Here is a 22,641-nt window from a genome sequence, read left to right as displayed (position 1 = left end):
AAAAACTAGGTGCTTCTTGTGGTCTGGTGCGTCTTATAGAGCGAAAAACACAGTAGTTCCTCTGGCTCAATGTTAATGGGCAGGATGTGCAAGAGTAAACATCCAGTAATGACTAACTTATTGCTCCCTAGGTAAAAGGTAAAGGTACCCCTGCCCGTACGGGCCAGTCTTGACAGACTCTGGGGTTGTGCGCCCATCTCACTCAAGAGGCCAGGGGCCAGCGCTGTCCGGAGACACTTCCGGGTCACGTGGCCAGTGTGACATCGCTGCTCTGGCGAGCCAGAGCCGCACACGGAAACGCCGTTTACCTTCCCGCTGGTAAGCGGTCCCTATTTATCTACTTGCACCCAGAGGTGCTTTCGAACTGCTAGGTTGGCAGGCACTGGGACCGAGCAGCGGGAGCGCACCCCGCCGCAGGGATTCGAACCGCCGACCTTTCGATCGGCAAGTCCTAGGCGCTGAGGCTTTAACCCACAGTGCCACCTGCGTCCCTTGCTCCCTAAGATACCTAATAATATACATAAGGAACTTTAGGTACTTCGGGACAGACTAAAACATTTGTATGTTTGTGCAGCAAAGTCACTCAAGGCCCTAGAAAAAATTTTTTTTTGTACGGATGGATTCTAATGTTTCTTTTTCTTTTGATTTGCAAACTAGCATCTTCATTACTGGGGTGGAAACAACTACCATGTCTTGGTTCATGGCTCTGTGGCTTTGTGCACAGGGCTACTAAAATTCCTATCAGAGGGAAAGATAGGGATCTAAATGGTGATATATATGAGCAGGATGAGGCTTTATTACGGAAGAAGGAAGATCACGACTTAATTCTAGTAAGGAATGTCTAAGATAGCATTTCTAATAACCTACTATAACAGGAACAAATGATGGAGCTTTGGTTGAACAAAGTTACTAAAAGTTATGCGCTTTCCAAAATGGTACACAGTGCTTTCCCCCCATGTACCCACTTTATAAACTTCTTTCATTTCTGCATAACAAATGTGAACAACCTGAATGACAAAAAGAGCACCATGAACCATAAAGAGCATACAATGTTGTCAGGAAATGTTAGCAAGTGTTGTGTTACTCACTAATTATTACTTTATGTACCCAGTTTGTCCAATAAATTACCAACATGGAAAACTAAATGTCCAACTTTCACCTATGTTTCTTTTCCTTATCAAATTTGGGCTTTACCAAACCTTCCAAGGCTGGACATCAACACCTGGGAAAATTCAAACGATACAGCATCTGGCAAAGCAGAACTAAATATGCTTTCTACAGTAATCAAGCATCCGAAATCCAGTTCTACGAAGGTGACATGTACCATTGATCCACAGAGAGGTGCGTAAGTGGAAGGTTCAAGCTGACTTCATAGTGGCCTTTGGGTTGTGTGTGTGTGCGTGCACACACACACCTGTGCATGTGTTTCCATTTCCTGGGAATTGTTCTGACAGCAAATCTTTTCATTGTGTTAAATAGCTGTAAACTAGCTCAAGTCACTTTCAGGAGTATGGAAAGGTAGCACAATCAGCAATCCGTCATTCTGACCTTGAACGTAAGGCACTGTAGAACAGAACTCTTGAAATTGTTTCATGATTGTACAAGAATACATTCATGTTGTAAGAATGTATTAAAAGGAATATAAAGAATAACTCAATAATAACTTATTCATTACTAGAATAAGGCTATATACTGGGAAATGATAGCAAGTCCAACTACACCTTTTTCTTCCCCCCCCCCTGGTTTTTTTCTTTCTTTAACTCATGTTACTAAATAGATAAGACAACAAAAGATAGTAAAAATATGAATCAGTTTAATTTATGTAAGTAAACAGGATACTACTTGTATATGGTTTTTGCTTACACGGATTATATATATGTTTACTCAAGAAGATGTATATGTATATGTATGTTATATGAGGTATGCTATATGAAATGTGTCATATGATATAAGAGATTGTTAATAAAGAAAAAAAGGGGGGGGAGACCCCTTGTTCCCAGAGGGAGTGAGAGGCTTAGAACCATTTTATAACATATTACTTTCCACCCAAACTGAGTTGCCACTCTGGTAGGCAAGCTAGAAAATATTCGTCCAAGCTGGCATCCCACTAAAAAAAGAAGAGATCTTGGTTTAACCTTTCAAATACAGCTGTTCTTAAATCTTTCACATAAGATAGGTATTGAAGGCTGGACCACTCACAAGACTGGGATACATATGGATATCTGTTATAAGATGCATTTAAATAATCAATTCATGGTGAAGAAGAAGAAGAGTTTGGATTTGATATCCCGCCTTTCACTCCCTTTAAGGAGTCTCAAAGTGGCTCACATTCTCCTTTCCCTTCCTCTCCCACAACAAACACTCTGTGAGGTGAGTGGGGCTGAGAGACTTCAGAGAAGTGTGACTGGCCCAAGGTCACCCAGCAGCTGCATGTGGAGGAGCGGAGACGCGAACCCGGTTCCCCAGATTACGAGACTACCGCTCTTCACCACTACACCACACTGGCTACTGGCGGGTAAAGTGCTTGTGTAAATCACCTTAAGTAACCCTGAATTCAAGATGCTAGAACATTGTCCAGTGGCACCTTAGAGACCAACTAAGTTTGTTATGGTGCATGTGTGCTGCAGTTCTGGAATTTGTGGTTTAGGAATTATTCCGGTTCACCCAGAATTCAGGAAGAGTGGGATGTAGGAATGCTCTGGCACCAACCAGAAGAACAGCTGTACATGGCTTTGGGACTTCCTTAGTGGGAAGCAATGCATAAATCTAACAAACCTATACAATGAAAAGCTGTAATAGGTGAAGTCACCTGGCCTCCCTAAGCTAACCATTTCTCTTTACCTGTCGCCTCTTTTATGCATCATGAACATCATATCTCCAGTATGGGCACTGAATTGTTTTGTAATCGGTCCCAGAGCTTAAGAAAGGAGCTGATCATCCTGAACACCAGGGATGGGGAACTCCAGCTCCCATAAGCCCCAAGCAGAAAGACCTGTGATTATTTAGGCAGTTATTTAATTTATAACCCACCCTTCAACCTGAAGGATCTCAGGGTTGTATGCAATCCGGAAGTCAGTTCTGTCCCTGAGGCAAGGACAGATAGTCGTAACCAATGCCTAAGCAACCACTCACGTGTGTGCATTTAAATAAATCAAGGTAATCGTCGCCAGTGCTACTGGTTCCACAACCAGATTCTGTCCAAACCCCAATCCTAGAACGATGACTTTCTGATTTAGAAACTCTGCTGGGGGTTATCTACAATATTCAGCATCAGAGTTGAAACTTGAAAAAAGAAAGATGCAACCTTGCATCCTGACTAACTAAAGTTGCAATCCTCAAGCCAGTGAGGTCTCTGCCATGTGTTTGCTCCCCTCCAGCATTTTCCTCACTTCAATCCTGACATAGACAATATGCTTGGAAACATTCACCCGTGCCTTTTATTTAAAACAAAGCTGTTAACATTCATCCAAATGGACGGAAGTATAATGGCAGCCATGTTCTGGCAGCCAAATTAGAAGCTCTTTACCTGCTGTCAGATGAACTTCTCTGACCTGAATATTTGTTTTAAATGTGATTTTTAACCTTTCTCTCCTCCCTCTGCCCCCGCAATCTCCATAGCTCATTTGGTATAATTCATTCAAGGTTGGATGTGGATTTGCCAACTGCCCATAGTTAGTTTGGCCTTGCAATCATGTCTGCCATTATTGCCCTGCGTAAGTATCAGTTCTGAGCACCGTCTTCTTAACTCACACTGGTTGATCCAAATGTTTGTCCCCCTGAATTACTCCACATTTGGGAGCTTTGGAGTAGAGTGAGAAAGCCCTCCAAAGACTGGGAACAGGAGCAGACCACTGAGTGGGAGGGGGCAAATACCGGATGGGGGGAAAGCTTTTGAAGTGGTACTTATTTAAAGTCCAAGGAACAAGATGACCAGAGAGGTTCCTCATCTGCCCCCGTTTCCTAACATTTAATAGGAGAGCGTGTGTGCTGCAATATGACTGAGCACTGTAGCCCTAACATGTTTGGAAGAGAGACTGCAGAGGCCCCAGGGAGGTGTCTCAGGGATGGCTTTGCATCGTTCCAGGGAATTGCACACACAGAGAAAATCTGGTTCAACCTCCTCTCTTCTCACAACTGGGCTAAAATTCCTGACTTTCTGCTCTAGGCAGCTACCCAGCCGGGCATGAGCTCAAGGCAGATTGGAGGATGTTATATCCTATAGCCTGCAGTGTCCTCTATATGGCAATACTAGGCTGATATTCTTTGGGTTTCTCCTTTACACATGAGATGGTTGGCTGGAGGAAGAAGTCATTTCTAGCCTGCTTGCTGATAGCCAGTGTGGTGTAGGGGCTAGAGTGCTGGGAGACCGGGGTTCAAATCTCCACTCAGCCGTGTACCTCACTGGGTGACCTTGGATGAGTCACTGCCTCTCAGCCTACCCTACCTCTTTTTTTTTTTAAATAATTTTTATTAACCGGCCAATCAAATCAAATCAAATCAAATCACATCACATAAATTCCAAATTACAAAGCCGAATTTTAAATTTTGTTGAGGGAACCCATATTTCAAGATCCGAAGGGGGATTCTGATCATCTTCTTGCCACTGCGTTAATGTCCAAATCAGTCCAAACAAAGTTCATAATTCTATCCAGTCTTATCTTGCTGTTTCCACCTCACATCTTGTTCATATATTTTCTCTTTTTTCTTTATGATCTCTTCTGATAGTCTCCTTAAGCCGATAAACACCAATAATAATCCTGTGTGAATTTTTCCGTTCTTCCAATCCTCAAATCGAGATGGTTTCCATATATCATCGCCTTCATAGATAACAGCGCTCTTTCCATCATTAATTACAGAACTGTCGTTCTTAAGTCCCACTGAGGAGTTTCACCAACAATATAAAAACAGCTCTATTTCTCTATTTCTCCTCTCAGACTTAAGTCCTCCGACAGAACTTCCCAATATGGCGACGGAATTTTTAACTGCATCATTCCAAAGCCCTTATACATTCCACGCTCTTCTTAAAACATGCTTTGGTTCGAAAGTTTATCTCCACACAGCCTTAAATCCACAGCTTAAGTCCTTAAAATGACATTTCTGACTTGTGAGGGGGGGGGGGATTCTTGTTTAATCACATAGGGAAAGAAAGGAAAGTTTTTTTACCCCTCCCCCATCAGTCCCTTTGCCATACCGAGTCGGCGTATCTTCTCATGATTTATACTTGTTCCTCCGACTTGTCTTGTTTTATCAGAGATCTCTTCTATTAGCAGTCTTTACTCCCCCTTCTTCCTTGAAACATGTGCATTTGCTTCATCCAAATTGTTTCTTTTGAAGTTCTTGCAGCTAGTGGAGCGGATCACAGACGGCGTCCAGGAGCGCCGAAATCCCACAGGAGGGCATTGTGCCTAGTGCCCCCATCCCCACAAATTCGGGGGTGGTATAGGGCACAGCAGTCAAGGGCAGTCCCCCACCACAATCCGGGGGGGGGGTAGGGAGGCTATTTACTCCCATCACAGTCTCCAATTTACCTCGTGTGGGTCAGAGAGATGTTATTGTCAGCCATCTTCTGATGCGCCCCTAGTGGTCCCCCAACGTACCCTACCTCAAAGGGTTGTTGTGAGGATAAGATTGGGGAGGGAGAGAACCATGTAACCGCTTCGAGCTTGTTGGAAGAAACATGGAATATAAATATACAGTGGTACCTCAGGTTAAGAACTTAATACATTCTGGAGGTCAGTTCTTAACCTGAAAGTGTTCTTAACTTGAGGTACCACTTTAGTTAATGGGGCCTCCCACTGCCAATGCCGCATGATTTCTGTTATCATCCTGAAGCAAAGTTCTTAACCCGAGGTACTATTTCTGGGTTAGTAGAGTCTGTAATCTGAAGCGTCTGTAACCTGAGGTACCACTGTAATACATAATCACAATAAATGACACAGCAAAGATACATTAGGGGGCATATTTTGCCAAGGCTGCTAGAAAGCTGTGCTAATACTATGTGTTTGAGCCAGCAATTAATTGTGTAGTGGGTGATTTGTTTTAAACATTTGTTTGTCTGAAATTTTATGAATATATTTTTAGTTCTTCTGTTTTATGTGTGTAATTTGTCATGGCATGCACTGTATACAATAAATCTTTGAGTGAGTCAATAACCAACCGTCATCAGACCTGCCACACAATGTAAGCTGCAAAAGTAATTTTGCGTAGCACCTTTGATGCAAAGCATGTTGTATAAGGTAAAGACAAAGGGACCCCTGACAATTAGGTCCAGTCGGTGATGACTCTTGGGTTGCGACACTCATCTTGCTTTACTGGCCGAGGGAGCCAGCGTTTGTCCGCAGACATGTGGCCAGCATGACTAAGCCGCTTCTGGCGAACCAGAGCAGCGCATGGAAATGCCATTTACCTTCCTCCGGAGCGGTACCTATTTATCTACTTGCACTTGGAACTGCTAGGTTGGCAGCAGCAGGCACCAAGCAGCGGGAGCTCACCCCATCATGGGGATTCGAACCGCCAACCTTCTGGTCGGCAAGCCCTAGGCTCTATGGTTTAGATCACAGCACCATCCACATCCTAGGTATATTGTACTGCTCTGCAATTTCAGAGGGAGCATAGTTAAACAATTGCAAGAACCCCACAAGTATTAAAAGTATAGACAAGAAAGATTTATTATCAAGGTACTTTCCAGAATTCCCATCAGGAAAACATACTGGCGAAAAATCTTTCTTGTAACCACTGCTTTAGACTTTTCACCCATGTTGATTGTACTTAACGTTGGGTCATATGAAGAGGGATCATATGTATGATTACTGATTTTAGCTTCAACGATGGCAACTACAGATGATACCCAGCTATATTTATTGTGTTCTGTCTGAATCAGAAGAGGCAGCTGAGATGCTAGATAGATGTTTAGAGGTAGTGGTGGCCTGGATGTCGCTCAACAAATTGAAACTTAGGTCTTAGGTGTTTTATGTCCTCAAGTGTAGGAGATGGAAAGGCAGGCCGTTGTATATGGGGTTGCACTCCCCTGGAAGCAGCAAGTGTGCAGTTTAGGAGTAATACTGGATTATTTCTGGAAGCCCAAGTAACCTTGGTGTGTGGGATTGCCTATATCTAGCTTCAGCTGGTGTGCCAGTGATACCCTATTTTTGGACAGTGTTGACTTGGCCACAGCACTTATGCAGTAGCCAGATTACTGGCTGGGGCTGCCTTTAGAATGCATATATTCCTTGTTCTGAAACAGCATGGATTTCCAGAAGGTTTCCGAGCCTAATTCAAGGTGATCGCATTGGTGTTTAAAACCGTAAATCAGTTAGGCCCCAAATCTGAGATACCACCTCCTTTTGTACAGACCCTCTCTCGGGTGTTAAGATCAGCAGAAGGGACCCTCTTGGTAGCTTTACCATCCTCAGAAGTTCAGGATGGTGGTGGCCTTAAAAAGGGCAAACTCTGTGGCAACTGTTAAATTGTGGAAATCCTTTCTCCCAGAGGTGCATCTGACAAATTTGCTATGTACCATATGAACTTCAGCCTGGCTTTTGACACCTGAGATTTTCAGGATCCTCCCTATTCCTGTGACTGTCATTTGATTAACTTTTTAAATTTTGAACTTTAAATTGTTGTTACTCACCCTGGGACCCACTGGTGAAGGACAATACTACTACCACTACTACTACTACTTCTTCTTCTTCTTCTTCTTCTTCTTCTTCTTCTTCTTCTTCTTCTTCTTCTTCTTCTTCTTTTTATGAAAGTTTGGGATAGCTCAGTTGGTAAAAACATGAGACTCTTAATCTCATGGTCGTACATTCCGCCCCCATGTTGGGCAAGAATATTCAGCATTGCAGGACGTTAGACTAGTTGACCCTCATGGTCCTTCCAACTCTAAAATTCTATGATGAACAGCCTCCCAGCAGGGCCCTTAAGGCAAAACTGCACAGTGTTGCCCCTTGACTAAGAGAAGAAAGGGAATTAGGAGTATGGCTGCTAGGCTGTACTCCATTTTATTTTATTTAGAGACTGCTTAACCACAAAACTCTCTTAAGCAGTGTCTCGTCAGGTGAATTTGTTAAGCCCCTCTTGGTTGAAATGATGCCATGCTGGTGTGCTTCACGGCACCCAGCACGCTGGTCTACCAAATAAAGTTGTGATAGTGGATAGTAGATGCCTATACGAATCAGTCCTAATAGGCCTAACTAGAAGTAGACCACAGAAGGATGAAAAGTCTAACATTGAACATCGAGAAAGGAAAGAAAGTTCTCTGTGACGCAGTCATAAAAGGAGATTGTTATGGCAGGCCTGCCCACAGGAGGACTGAGGGGGAGGAGGACTATGGCTCGTTACTATATAGGAATGTGAGATCGGCCTGGCAGGGTCCCCTGAGAAAATTTATGAGAGTGGCAGACCTGTGGAAATCAGGACAGACTGTGGGAAACGTTTTGTACGGAGGTGTTGAAATGATGTCTGTCTATTTTGATATGGCTCTTGGATGAGTGTAAAATCTACACAGGATATAACAACGTTTGTTTTCAACCCGCTTGTGGAGACTATCAGAGATCATAAAGAAAACAAGAAGATGAGGAAAACAACAAAGAGAAGATGGAATAGAACTGTGAATACTATTTGGACAGAAGAACTGTGTATACTAAAGCAGCAGCAATAGAGAGGTTTGGATGCCTTTCAGAGCTCGAAGTATGGGTACCCCCAACAAAAATTTTAAAATTTGGCTGTCTAATTTGAAATTAATGTGATTTGGAATTAATGTGATTTGATTGGCCTGTTAATAAAAATTATTTTAAAAAAACCACAACAACAGCACAGCAGCTGATATGTTGATCTAAATTCAGTTAATGAGTTTGTGTGTTAGAACCTGTTCTACTACGATTATTTTCAATCAGGCAGATTGTGTCCAATATTTTATTAATAAATTTCAAATATTTGTACATAGGAAAGAATAATATATCAAATAATTACATAAATAGAGCAGTGTTGTTGTATGAATGTGTGGCAAACAAAGTTAAAAGAATTGAAAATTAAACACTAATACAGTGGTGGAATAAACAAAATTATGCAAAGTAGCAACAAGCTAGACAGAGCAAGGGCAACTATGGATGGACGGCAGCAGAGTCCCGTGGAGGGACAGGGGAGCCACGCTCTGGCAAGGTTTGGGAAGAGTCCCGCAACTGTTCCTGTTGGTGCTGCAGCCTCAGCTCCTTGCACTCCAGCTCTTCTAGCAGCCGTTTCTCTAGCTGCTGAGCTTTGTAGAGCTTCAGCTGAATTTCCTGCTTCAGTTCATCCAGCTCACCCATCCACAAACACCATTTGTCCTCAAATATCTGAGTGAAGGGATCATCATTTTCACTCAGATTTCTCTCCATGCCCTTCTCAGTCAGCCGGTCCTCGAGCTGCTTCACCACATCTTCCAAGGAGTTTGTGGGTTCATTCGGAGGGTGTGGTTCCCCAGAGCTCTGCACGGGGCTCAGGCTCTTGCAAGACGGAGGTGTTTTGTCTACAGCCAAGGCGTCGTGTGGCCCCCGAGAAGCCCTGTCTGAGTCGCCAGTCTGGTTCTTGTGGCCTACAGAAGCACTGAGCTGGGTTGGAGCAGGTTTGAAATGTGGAGTGTTGGTGGGGAAGCTTTGGATAGCCTTTGTGCTCTCGTCCAGGCTGATGGTGTGCAGCAGGTGACTGCGGAGAGGGCTGCATTGCAAGGAGCTGCTGGTGCTGTTCTGGGTCAGGCTCCTGTTGCTCTTGGACAGCTTCTGGCCTTTGGCTGATGACTGTCTCGGCATGCAGAACAGGCTCTTCCATGATACCGCCTTGAAGGCAGAGGGTCTGATCCGACACCTGTTGAAGCATCCATGTTCAGGCAATGAGCTCTTGGAGAAATCAGCTGCCTGTTGATGGTCCCGGAAATACCGCTCGGGGGACTGGTTCTCCTGGTCACTCTCATAGTCCCTTTGAAAGCCACCTCCAGATGACTGGTGCTTCTTCTCAGCCCGGGTGTCCCGCTTGCCCCAATGGAAGTAGCCAAAAACTCCACGCTGTGATGTTCCTTTCCGGAGCAGCCCGTCTGGCTGATGCATGCCACGCAGACCTCCTGGAGAAGTCGGCAAGGAATCCTGTTTCTCTACTCGGCTGCTCACGTTGCCCATGCTGCCGTCGTTCTCAGGCTCAGAATCCAGAGCGAAAGGATCAAACAGACAATGGCAGGGGTTAACGGTCACATGAGAGGCCTGTTCTGTTGCTATGGAGTTTTAAACACAAGCGGAATGCCAGCCCATGATGGCTGCCTGCAGCCTGATCCCTGGCTAGACTGGGCTGGACTCCATTCCGCGACCTCCTCCTGCAGCCCCTTGGTTGGCTCCATAATCCTTGTCTTTCCATCCATTTACATATTCATTCTTCACACTCTTATTTAGTTGCTAACAACATACCGTATTTTTCCGTATATTTAGTCAAAATTTGGGGGTCGTTTTATACACGGTTGGTGAATGCTCAGGGGTTCCGGCTCTGGCGCGGGCAGCCCAAGCTCTGACCTGGACTTGGGTTCAGGTTGGGCTTTGACACGGGTGCGGGCGGTGCGGGTTTGGGCTCTGGCCCGATTTCTTAATTTTGGGTTCAAAAAAATAAGGGTCGTCTTATACATGGGGGCATCTTCTACAATGGTACTTCGGGTTACATACGCTTCAGGTTCCATGCGCTTCAGGTTACAGACTCCGCTAACCCAGAAATAGTGCTTCAGGTTAAGAACTTTGCTTCGGGATAAGAACAGAAATTGTGCTTCGGGGGCGCAGCAGCAGCAGGAGGCCCCATTAGCTAAAGTGGTGCTTCAGGTTAAGAATAGTTTCAGATTAACTATGGACCTCCGGAACGAATTAAGTACTTAACCTGAGGTACCACTTGTACACTGAAAAATATGATATTCTTTCAACACATTGTTTTGTGTGTGTTAATGGAAAAAAACCCATTTGCAATTTTTCCCACTTGGTCTTATATATATTTATATTGTTACCTTGCTGTATAATTTCAAAAGTTCATTTATACAGCTTTTGGGGCATTACCATTGGCTTTGGTACATTGCAACAGCTATAGTTGGACATTGATTCTATGGATGTAATGGCTCCTGAGAGGGGCGTTGGAGAGGGTGGCTGGTGGCCATGGCTTCCACTGCAGTCAGCTTTATTGTACTACCCAAAGGCCAGGACAAAACCATTCAAACACCATCCACGTGGCTTCCACTGACGCGCCCCAACTTTCACAGGAAGTCCTCCCAATGTTTTAAATTCCACACCATGTTTTCTATGTCATCGAAGAGTAAATATTCACTAGACTTTTCCTACTGAAACCTTTGATGATGATGATGATGATGATGATGATGATGATGAATGCGCCTCCATGGACAGCTGTGAGTCCAGAATGACTCCCAGGCTGCGCACCTGGTCCTTCAGGGGCACGGTTACCCCATTCAGGACCAGGGAATCCCCCACACCCACCCGCTCCCTGTCCCCCAAGAACAGTACTTCTGTCTGTATCTTTATGTAAGCATTATATAAACAGTATCTTTATATAAGCATTTAATCTTCATTTTTATTTCTATTCTTTGTATATCGTATCGTTGTTTTATTGCTATGGCCGACGCAAATAAAGATTCTTTCTTTTCTTCTTCTTTGCTTTCTCTGCCTGAATATGAATCTACTGTATAAAGGCGACTGCCCACTTATTCCGGGTTTAGGTTCTGGGCCCTTGCGTGCATAAGTGAATTGTGTGTTAAGTGGGGAGCTGAAGGTTTTGTCTTCCTCGTGGCAATAATTACAACTTGGACGGGTTAAGGATTTGATAAAGCCTTAGTCTTGGTCGGAAGGCAGCTTGTAGGCTTCCAGCTGTCCCTCTAAGGGAACTGGATATCCCACTAGGGTTCCAGAAGGAGATACGGGCTGGTTGATATCAGAGATACCCAATGCCTAGGCCAAACCCCCTTACATCTTTAATCAATAAAGTTGTTGCCTAATTAGATTGAAATTAATGGTGTCACCTGTGGCCTCTTGATCTCAGGTGGGTAGCAGGAGTCAGGGTGTTAATTATTCTTTCCAGGCCATGTCTGAGATAGGAGCTTGTACCAGGGTCACGGACAGTTTGTGAGGGGTATATTTTATATTAAAGTCATGCCGACATCACAGATGCCATGATCCATAGAAACAAACCATGCAAAGAGTCCTGAGTAGGAGGAGAAGCTTCATCCTCTAGGGACAATTATGTCTACCTCAGAGCTGCCGGGAAACACACTTCCGGGTGGGGTGTGCATAATTTTTCTGGGTTGTTGTATGCCATGTAAGGACAACGGCAGCCTGAACATAATGCCCCCCCCCCAGCAACTCTCTTGGTTGCCCCATCACCAAAAGACGTATTTTTAGAATATGTTGTAAACTGCCTTGATCAGGAGACAGGGTATTTACCCTTTGAGATAAATAAAATCCGACCCAGAGGAGATTTCAAATTCTCCCCAACCCCCTTGCACTCACTTTCCTTCCTCGCTACTCTTGCTGCTGTTGAATATGGCAATTCCTTCCCTGTCTCTTCTGCTTGAGTTGTCTCTTCCACTTCGGGCACCTGGGATGCTGCTCACTATCTTTGCTCCCACCCTAAGGACTAACGCACTTATTCCCTTCAGTTTATAAAGGTGCAGGTCTCCTGGGGCTTGGCTTGCAGCATAGCAGCGTGACATCTTTGAGAAGAGGGAGGGAACCTTCCTTCCCTTTGGGAATTCTGCCGCTGCTGCTGCTACTGGAACAGCAAGCCAGATAGAGAGGGAGGGACGTTAGCCGGGGTGTGGGTGTGTGGTTGTAGGACTCAACGGGGAGTTCAGAGAGGGGCTGCACACCGTCTCATTTCTGATAACATGTGTGGGTTGCAGCATGCGCCCAGTTTAGCTCAGAACAATCGCAACAATCCAACCCAATATTTTGGGTTTCTGTTCCAAATTATTAATTATTAAATTGCACACAGACTTCCCATATTCTGGACCTCTGAAGAACTCCTCTCACAATAGTTATATTTCTGCCCTCTTCTTCTTGTTCTCAAGAATGTGGTTTATGAGCAAGCTGTAGAGGGAAGTGGGGGACATGCCTGGCTTGTCCACCTGAGAAGGTAGACCATCTAGGATAAGGAAAACTCTCATCCGAAACCTCTCTTGCCTTGCAGGATATCTTCGGGAGAAGAAAAGGCTAAGGCTTTCTCTTTTTTTACACCTAACTTTGTTTATTCTTTTCAACCAAAGGATGTGCATACACAGATAACACTGAGGGCTGTAGGACGCAAAGATGTGTCTCACAACTGTTGGAAAAACACTGCCAAGGCACCTGTAAATGTACAACATAAATAACATTGTAAGAACGTTCTTGAGATAACTATTCTTAATTTAAGATAGAACTACAGCATTAAAAGTAAATAATCTTTGACTTTTTCTTTCAAAAACTGTTAAAAAATTTACATTATTGGCACCAGGAATATTTCCCGAAGACCAGCTCTTGGAGGTGATGGCCAAAGTCCAGCTATGGAGGTTGATGTTGTTTGTGTGGTTAGGGCTTCCTCATTGGGAATAAGCTCCTTCACTGTAAACTTGGAGCACAAACAAATTAAAATTAACTTTATACTTTATAACATAAGACTACATGACTTTAACTGCTTAATGATGTCAAATTACGTAATGGGTAGAATTACAAAAGGGCAATGCATGTGCCACAGATCACGTGCGCACGTGAGGCTTGGGAGAGGCAAATAGCACAATTTAAAGTAAATAACACTAAACAGAAATAAAATTTAAACAAACCACATTATCTGCTGCTGCTGAGGCTGCACTGTGAGTTATTTTTTTATTAGATGCATAGGACTGAAGATCAGCATGCAAAAAAAGGAAGGACAAAGGGGAAAGGAATTTGATGTAATTTGGATGAAAATATTCAAAAAGCTACCTATCTGCAATAGAAGGTGCTGTCAGAATTATTTTAATTATTATTATTTTACACATATATATCTGGACTGTCAGAAAATGAGCCCAGGGCACCTTATACAACCCCATAGTTTATCACATGGAGTAAAAGGCAGGTAAAGTGTGTGTTTTTCCAGCATCTCTGAGAAAAATGCACAAAAGTGGTGCAAATCTGCTTGCCTCAACCTCCCAACCAACATGTACAGAGAAATGAGCACCCCACAAATAATAACAATACTGACATCACAATCATTGACATATACTCGGAGTCAAGTGTGGATTTCATGCTCTTTATTCAGCTCATAGTAGCGAGGAATGAAAGTTTCCCCAAAATATCTGCTTTATATACATTATTTACACAATGGGCTGCAAGTGATTGGCTAATTCCAGGATTCTCCTGTAGGCCAATCAAGTTGCAGGTTCACTTCCACCTGGAGCTGGATTGGGTGGCTCCTGTGGACCAATCATACTGCTGCATTCTGAATCCTATTGTTCTAGGACCAATCAGACGGTTGCATTTTGGATCCTATTCAACTCAGTATATAACAATCATCATCAGCACCACCATCATCAACAATCCACATCAAAAAGAACCTGTATTTTTGTGGTTGAGAAAGTGATGAAGAAATGCATTGAGAAATAGGAAAGATAGACTAAGATCAAACAAATCTATCTGTTGGCAAAGCTGGAAAGCCAACATCTATCCAATATCACTGAAGGGGTAGGTACCTGACAGAAAAAGAAGACATTTGCAGGCCTTTCAGAGATCATGTTGTTTTGCAGCATGCATTGGTTCTTATTTATTTAATTATTAAAATTATTTATATCCTGCTTCTCACAGCAAACTAAAATGTAAGATCTGCTGTGACTCAGTGGCTAAGAAACTGAGCTATGAGTGAGGGACCTGGCCCCACTTTGAATCTCGACTCTTCTCAGTTGGAGGTGGGATGGATGGAACAGCCTCCAGTGGTGGACCCCAAACTTTGCTTAGGCAGGTGATAAAGTGCCACTGGCTGTAGACACTGGGAGTCCCCAAAATGGGACACTTGGCTGTACAGGGGGGTACTGACATCTTTGGATCCTCTGGAACTCACATAGCAGGGGAGAAAACAAGAAAGAACAACAAGCTGACTGGTGTAAGCCGGCAGAGTTTCTGATGCAAAAGTGGACTTGCAGCTCTATCACAGCTGTCAACTTTTCCCTTTTCTTGCGAGGAATCCTATTCGGAATGAGGGAATTTCCCTTTAAAAAAGGAAAAAATTGACAGCTATGAGCTCTAAGCCTGCCTGGCTGCTTGTTGGGACTCATCTAACTGCTGAAAGTACTATGCAAAAGTGCCGTCATTATCATTAATAACAGCAAAAAACTGAAAGGCAGCAGCATTAAACCAGTGCCCCATAGCAATAATAAATTCTAGATTGCCTTCTGGAGTAAAAATGTTTTCAGTACTCATCATGGACAGAGTTCCAGAACTGTGGCGTGAGAAACCCTTTGCCTTTGCCACTCACCAACAGAGGCACCATTCTGAAGCGCACCGAGGGGTCCTGACATGCGCACAATGTTCCACGAGGGCCTGACATTTCTCTGCACTCGGCTCCAAAAATAAAGGAATGCCAACCTTAAAAAAAACCCTTTGAAGGTCCTCCAGAGCCTTGGTCACCTAGAGCCAGCGCCTATGCTTCTCAATCAAGTATCTGCTACTGGCAGATTTTAAGATCAGGTTCTTCTTCGCTGATATCATGCGTTTGGCTTTCTTTAGCACTCTTGTGGGAACCAGCTCTCTTTTCCCTCCACCAGGGGTGTAGGAAGGGGGCGGGGGGTGTCCAAGGTGCCATCATGGAGGGGGGGTGACAAATTATCAAGGAACAATGGCGCTGTGGGTTAAATCACAGAGCCTAGGACTTGCCGATCAGAAGGTCGGCGTTCGAATCCCCACGACAGGGTGAGCTCCCGTTGCTCGGTCCCTGCTCCTGCCAACCTAGCAGTTCAAAAGCACGTCAAAGTGCAAGTAGATAAATAGGTACTGCTCCAGCAGGAAGGTAAACGGCGTTTCCATGCGCTGCTCTGGTTCGCCAGAAGCGGCTTAGTCATGCTGGCCACATAACCTGGAAGCTGTATACCGTCTCCCTTGGCCAATAAGGCGAGATGAGCACCGCAACCCCAGAGTCGGTCACAACTGGACCTAATGGTCACGGGTCCCTTTACCTTTAGAGTGGTTCATAAAAAACTTTTTTAAAAACATGCCTTACTACACTAGGGATAAGCTACACATGAAATTTCATGCATATCAGTTAATATCTTGACCCTCCTCCACGAAAATAGCTGTTTACTTGACTGTTTTCCTAAGCTGTGAAGGCTCAAATTTCAACAAAGCATGTGTTTTTGCTAGACTCTTTTCGGGCACCTGCTAAAAGCATTCTTCTTTAGGCAAGCATACCTAGATGCTTAGGAAGTTGAAATAATTTTAATCTCAATATTTTAGCTTTTGTATGTTTTGTAAATGCCTGCTCCAAAGGTCTTATCTTACTACACTAGCGATTATATAGCTATATCTGAAATTTCATGCATATCAGTTAATATCTTGACCCTCCTCCACGAAAATAACTGTTTACTTGGCCATTTCTTTATTTCTGCATTAGCGCTCCAGACCTTGTCGTGAAGGCTGAAATTTCAATTCAGTGGAGCTAAAACGCAATCCATCCTGTAGATTTAAGTATCTGTCCACAGTTGTCTACTTGTTATCAGGGGCCCAGAATCCACATTCCTCTGTAAGAAAATATGAAATAACGTAAAACCATTTTTGCAGGCAAAAAAATAAAATAAAAATCAATGTGTGTGTGTGTGTGGGGGGGGTGACAAGAAATTTTCCGCACCAGGTACCACTTGACCTTCTGACACCTCTGCCCTCCACATGAATGTCCCAGGGGAACAATGCAGTGTTGGTGTCCTGCCAGCACTATTTCTGCAAAATTTTACAAGGTCTGGAGCGCTAATGCAGAAACAAAGAAATGGGGGAAGGGGGGAGTTTGCATTAAAAAAAACCCACCCTCAAGTTTGATCTAGACTTTTGCTTCCATTTTTCACTGTGGTAACAGGCTTGCAGCCTAGGCCCCTCTAAAACCCTGGGTCCCCCTGACTAAAAATTATCTCCTCCCCACCAATGTGTTCACTACTTTGCACATTAATTGTTCCTAGCAGGGATTTTATTTTTTCCTTTCAGAACCAAAATTAACTATGATAAGGACGGCAACCGTGGTGACACATGCAGTTCATTCTCACGTCCAGATGCAACCTTTTGATTGACTGGGAGGGGTCATAAACAAAACGGCTCGCCACCCTTTAAGGATCTAGAGCCAAGGCAACTCCAGTTCTCTTCCACAGTGATATGCAAAAGAGCTTTTATCTCTATTCAACAGCTTGCTGTGGGCTGTCTGGTTAATCGTAAAAGGAACTTTACTTTCTGCTCTTGCATACATACATTTTGGTGATGTACAGCAGAAGAACCAACCAACACATGCTAATCAAATAAAAATTTACCTCAGAAAGTGTTGAAAAAGTCCCATTTGCAATAGATAACTGATCTGTTTGTCTGAGAGGCAAATACAATTCTTTCTAATGCTATAATGTTGGAGAGAATTGAGTGTGAACAAGCAGAGCTTAATACTATTACATTTCCACATTGTCTGGTCTGCTGAACACTCTAAAGAAGATGTTCCCATTCCTGCCCCTTATGAACCACTTGAAAATTGTTGAGGGTCTTGGTAGACCATTTAATGATTCCCACCCACCCACCCACCCACCATCTGTTGTAGCAACTGTTATGCACTGTGTTAGATGCAGTGTGGATTTAAATTGCATTTTTTATTGCTTCTTTTCTTTCTCATATTGCATAGGGTTCAAAGTGTATGTGTTCTTCACAGCAACACCACAGACCACCTGAATAAACTCATGGGTCACTGGTGGTCCATGGAATCCAGTTGGGGAACCCCTGCTCAAAAGCTGATTAATGGAGTGGTTTATGGCAGGGCCAGCCCACACCTGAGGCAAGGTGAGACCACTGCCTAAGGCGGCAGGATCCACAGGGGCAGCAAATTCGAATTCACTGTAGCTATCCCCCCTCCTTGTTCCCAATGTAGATTAAATAGAGAGATTAAAAAATTATAGAGCAGCCCACCTCTTTGTTTTGGACCTCTCCTTATTTTTCCTCCCAGGGGAGTTGACTGTAGAAAATTAAACAGAGAACTCCAGGATATTATTCTAGCTGTGATTAGACAGTTATGTGCCCATCCACCCAGGTGAGAAAATTTTTGTTTTGACTTTTGCCCAAGGTAGCAGCAAAATTGTTCTGAGGGTGTTGTTAGGGGACTAGGGTGATCTAGATGTCGTCTCAGGATTCCTTCCAGCCCTGTGGAGTCAAGGGACTGGGGGTCTGCAGAAGAGGCTGGCTACTGAAATGGTCAGACTGTAGCTGGGTCTGGCAAGCATCTCCTTTGCTATGTAAGCTAGGGACAAAGCGTTGTCACAGAAACAAAGTAGTTGGAGACGCCTTAGGAAGATGACAGCAGATGTGGCAAAAGAGGACACCTCTCCCCTCCCCTGGCTGGAGGTGATGTCACTGAGGGGTCATCTGTGGGCGAAAACACCACAAATGACCTCACTCAAAGGATACCAACCAATAATAATAATAATAATAATAATAATAATAATAATAATAATTTATTTATTTATACCCCGCCCATCTTGCAGGGTTTCCCCAGCCACTCTGGGTGGCTTGCAACAAAGTATTAAAATACAGTAGTCTGTTAAACATTAAACGCTTCCATAAAGAAGGCTGCCTTCAGATGTCTTGTAAAAGTCTGGTAGTTGTTGTTCTCTTTGAAATCTGGTGGAAGGGCGTTCCACAGGGCAGGCGCCACTACCGAGAAGGCCCTCTGCCTGGTTCCCTGTAACTTGGCTTCTTGCAGTGAGGGAACCGCCAGAAGGCCCTCGGCGCTAGACCTCAGTATCCGGGCAGAACGATGGGAGTGGAGACACTCCTTCAGGTATACTGGACCGAGGCCATTTAGGGCTTTAAAGGTCAGCACCAACACTTTGAATTGTGCTCAGAAACGTACTGGGAGCCAATGTAGGTCTTTCAAGACCGGTGTTATGTGGTCTCGGCAGCCGCTCCCAGTCACTAGTCTAGCTGCCACATTCTGGATTAGTTGTAGTTTCTGGGTCACCTTCAAAGGTAGCCCCATGTAGAGCACATTACAGTAGTCCAAGCAGGAGATAACTAAAGCATGCACCACTCTGGTGAGACAGTCAGTGGTCAGGTAGGGTCTCAGCCTGCGTACCAGGTGGAGTTGGTAAACAATTGCCGTTGACACAGAATTGACCTGTGCCTCCATGGACAGCTGTGAGTCCAAAATGACTCCCAGGCTGTGCACCTGGTCCTTCAAGGGCACAGTTACCCCATTCAGGACCAGGAAGTCATCCACACCTGCCTGCCTCCTGTCCCCCCAAAACAGTACTTCTGTCTTGTCAGGATTCAACCTCAATCTGTTAGTCGCCATCCATCCTCTAACCTCCTCCAGACACTCACACAGGACCTTCATCGCCTTCACTGGTTCTGATTTGAAAGAGAGGTAGAGCTGGGTATCATCCACATATTGATGAACACCCAACCCAAACCCCTTGATGATCTCTCCCAGCGGCTGCATGTAGATGTTAAAAATATATTCTGGAATCCCTGAAACCTCACTGCTTGGAGACTGAGGCATGTACAGCAGTTTATCTGATCACTTCAAATGACCTGCTTGTTGAACAACCATCCTGGTCATTTTGCTCAAGGTTTGTGGGCAAGTTAGATTACTGACCCTCTTGATTTCACCACTTACGCACTTGCAAACATCATTGGTAATGAACAGAGATGAGGTGAGAAATCAGATCTGGACTAAACAAATGCAACAAATAAAATAAAATTGTGCTTAAATAAACCATCCCCATTAGTAGTTTATGTAGCCTGTACCTCACCTGCACCTTTTCTCTAGTTGCTTCAGACCCCCTACAAAAAGGAAAATATCCTCACCTTGGGGAACTGGGAGGTGGACAGGCCCACTTGCCAAATACATCACTTCGCACATCAAAATCCTCTCTTTCTCCCTCTTAAAAAACAACAACGAAAAATGGTACTAAATAGTACCTGCAGAGACAATTCTGTTCTTTCAGTAAGAATAACACACCTGATTGTCAGTAATATGGAGAAGGTAGAAGGAGCAAAGGGGGGTTAAATTATTTGAACTCTTAAAACTTGAATTTTAATGGATTTTGATTCAAATTTGCTAGGCCACTTGGGTACTAATGATATTGAGATAGTCCTGATCTGGTGAATCTGTGGTCTGAAACTTCAGACCAAAAAAAAGTTCAGCCATTAGTAACTTAAAAACCTGCTTCATTTTTGAAGGAATAAAAATGTTAATATAAATAATGAAATGTAAAATAAAAACCCATATAATAACAAAGTTGTTTCACTTAATATAAAACATTATTTGCGTTAGACACATATCACAGAATGATGAACTTCCTTCCTTATAAAAAGGGGATTGTTTGCCCAGCTTTATTCTTTTGACTATATTCTATAAAACATTATGTGGAGTAGACACATACCACAGAATGATGAACTTTAATCCCTATAAAAAGATAATTGTTTACCCACCCTTATACTGCTGGGGGTTATAATCCCATACACACTTCACAGGAGTTTCCCCAGCACATTAAACTAAATGGGGCTTATTTCTGAGTAGATATGTATAAGATTGTTCTGGAGAACACAAATAAGGCATTTAAAGCAAAATAAGGCAGTCACATTTATTAAAATGAGCATTTATTATGGCAAAATATTGTTGGTATGTCAATAGAATTTTTTAATTTTAAAAATCTGTTTTATCTATGGAAAAATACAGTTGTGCGTTGTATTTCCTTCTTTATTTGATTTCTTATTCACCCTTCACCGCAAGGTCATAAGATGGGTTAGAACAATATACCATATTTTTCCGTGTATAACACCCCCCCCCCCCCGTGTATAAGATGACCCCTATTTTTTTGGACTGCAACAAAAAAGGGGGGTGAGCTTTTGGGGGGAGGGGGGAATATTGCCCAAAGTTATTTAGCTTTGGGGGGGGGATCACTGCCTGTCCACCAATACAAATCGCACACATCGCCATGGCTGCCAATCATATGCACACTCGCAACAAAAAGCTGACCTCCTTCTCTTGCTTTTCTCAACATTCATTCAAATGCCACTATTCAGTGGCAGAGCATATACTATCACCACTCTGGGATGGGGCACGGAGGGAGCCCACTGCGGCTCACCTCACAAATTGGTGTGGGGGCGCACTTGTGTGCCACAGTCCAGCCAGGGAGAGGGGCGCTGTCTCCAACTCTCCTCCTCCTCTCCGCCATTGAGTCAGGCCTGACCCAAGAACAGAGCTGCGGCTGGACACAAGGAAGCTGCCTAGGCAGGTTCCTCGCACACTGCAGTCCAGGAGAGAGGGAGGCAGCGTTGCTGCCCACTCTCCTCTTTCTGCCCCCCCTACACCACTGCCAATATTTCTGTTCCTCCTCGCCTCCCCTTTCCCTCGGTTTGCTTAAAAAGGGAATCCCCTCTTTCTTTCTCCCAGTTCTTACCCTCCTTCCCATTCCCTAGTTCTTCCTTTCTCCACTTCCTCTAGCCCAGGGGTCAGTCATCAAACTACGGCCTTTGGGCCAGATCCAGCCCACCAGGGTCCTGAACCCGCCCTGCCTGGCAATTGCAGAACCCTCCTTCCCGTTGCCCACAGCCAACGCGAGCTTCCTTCCCTCCATCCCTCCGAACCCCTATGTGATGGCCTGGGACTCGGGCTTGGACTCGGAACCGAAGGAGTCTCGGTCCGCACCGGTTCCTCTGCCTCAGGTGGCATCTGAACTGAGTCTGGGGCCTGATTCTGAAGAACCCCAGTCTGCACAGGTTCCCCTGCAACAAGCATCAGCTGGGCCGAGTCAGGGGCCTGAGCCTGCCCTGGCTCCAGATGCAGGGATTACCTTGTTGCCCTCTGGGCATTCAAGTACAGCTGCTCCACTACCAGTTGGGCCAGGAGAAGCTGAGGCAGCCTCTGGGTCTATCCACTGACATCTCCCGAGCTGCAGAGACTCAGGTCTGAGAGAAGGAGAGACCTGAGTACTCGCAGGAGGAGACAGGGAGATGTGTCACCGGGGGATCAGGACCAGCCGTTACCCCGACAGAGATAAAAGGCTGTCAGGCCCGCCCCAGGTTGCGGGAGCAACACTGATGCTTGCTGGAACCTGCCTGAGACCCGGTGCCTGACCTAGCCTGGTTTCCTGCTTTGAGACTTGCCTTGGCCCTGTTGGACTGACTCCTCACAGAATTCTTGGATCCGGGACCAGACCTGGACCGCGCTGCTTGGGTTAACCCCTGGGCCAGCATACCCTACTCCTGCAAGTGGCTGGGTCCAAGCCCTTCCAGCTTCTCCTCAGACCACACTCTCCAGCCCCATCCCACTTGGCCGCCCATCAATCCCACCATGATCCCAGGCACACAGGTGCGCCAGGGAGGGGTGTGTGTGCATGTGTGTGAGAGAGTGAGATGTTGCCGGTGTTAGTGACAGCTCCCTCAAACTGCT

The 22,641-nt window shown here is 44.6% G+C and overlaps 1 pseudogene across 1 annotated transcript; it reads right to left on the bottom strand.

The window, feature by feature from the left end:
- Window positions 1-9,101: 9,101 nt before the first annotated feature.
- Window positions 9,102-10,851, bottom strand: LOC309366280 (NEDD4-binding protein 3 homolog pseudogene; annotated as a pseudogene). The gene has a single exon. The product of its transcript is annotated as an NEDD4-binding protein 3 homolog pseudogene (transcript).
- Between the last annotated feature and the right edge of the window lie 11,790 nt (window positions 10,852-22,641).

Source organism: Podarcis melisellensis (genome assembly GCF_964234715.1).
Source record: "Podarcis melisellensis genome assembly, chromosome: 3".
Taxonomy (NCBI): domain Eukaryota; kingdom Metazoa; phylum Chordata; class Lepidosauria; order Squamata; family Lacertidae; genus Podarcis; species Podarcis melisellensis.
The sequence above is the reverse complement of the archived record's forward strand: the minus strand, read 5'-3'. Positions and strand labels throughout refer to the sequence as shown.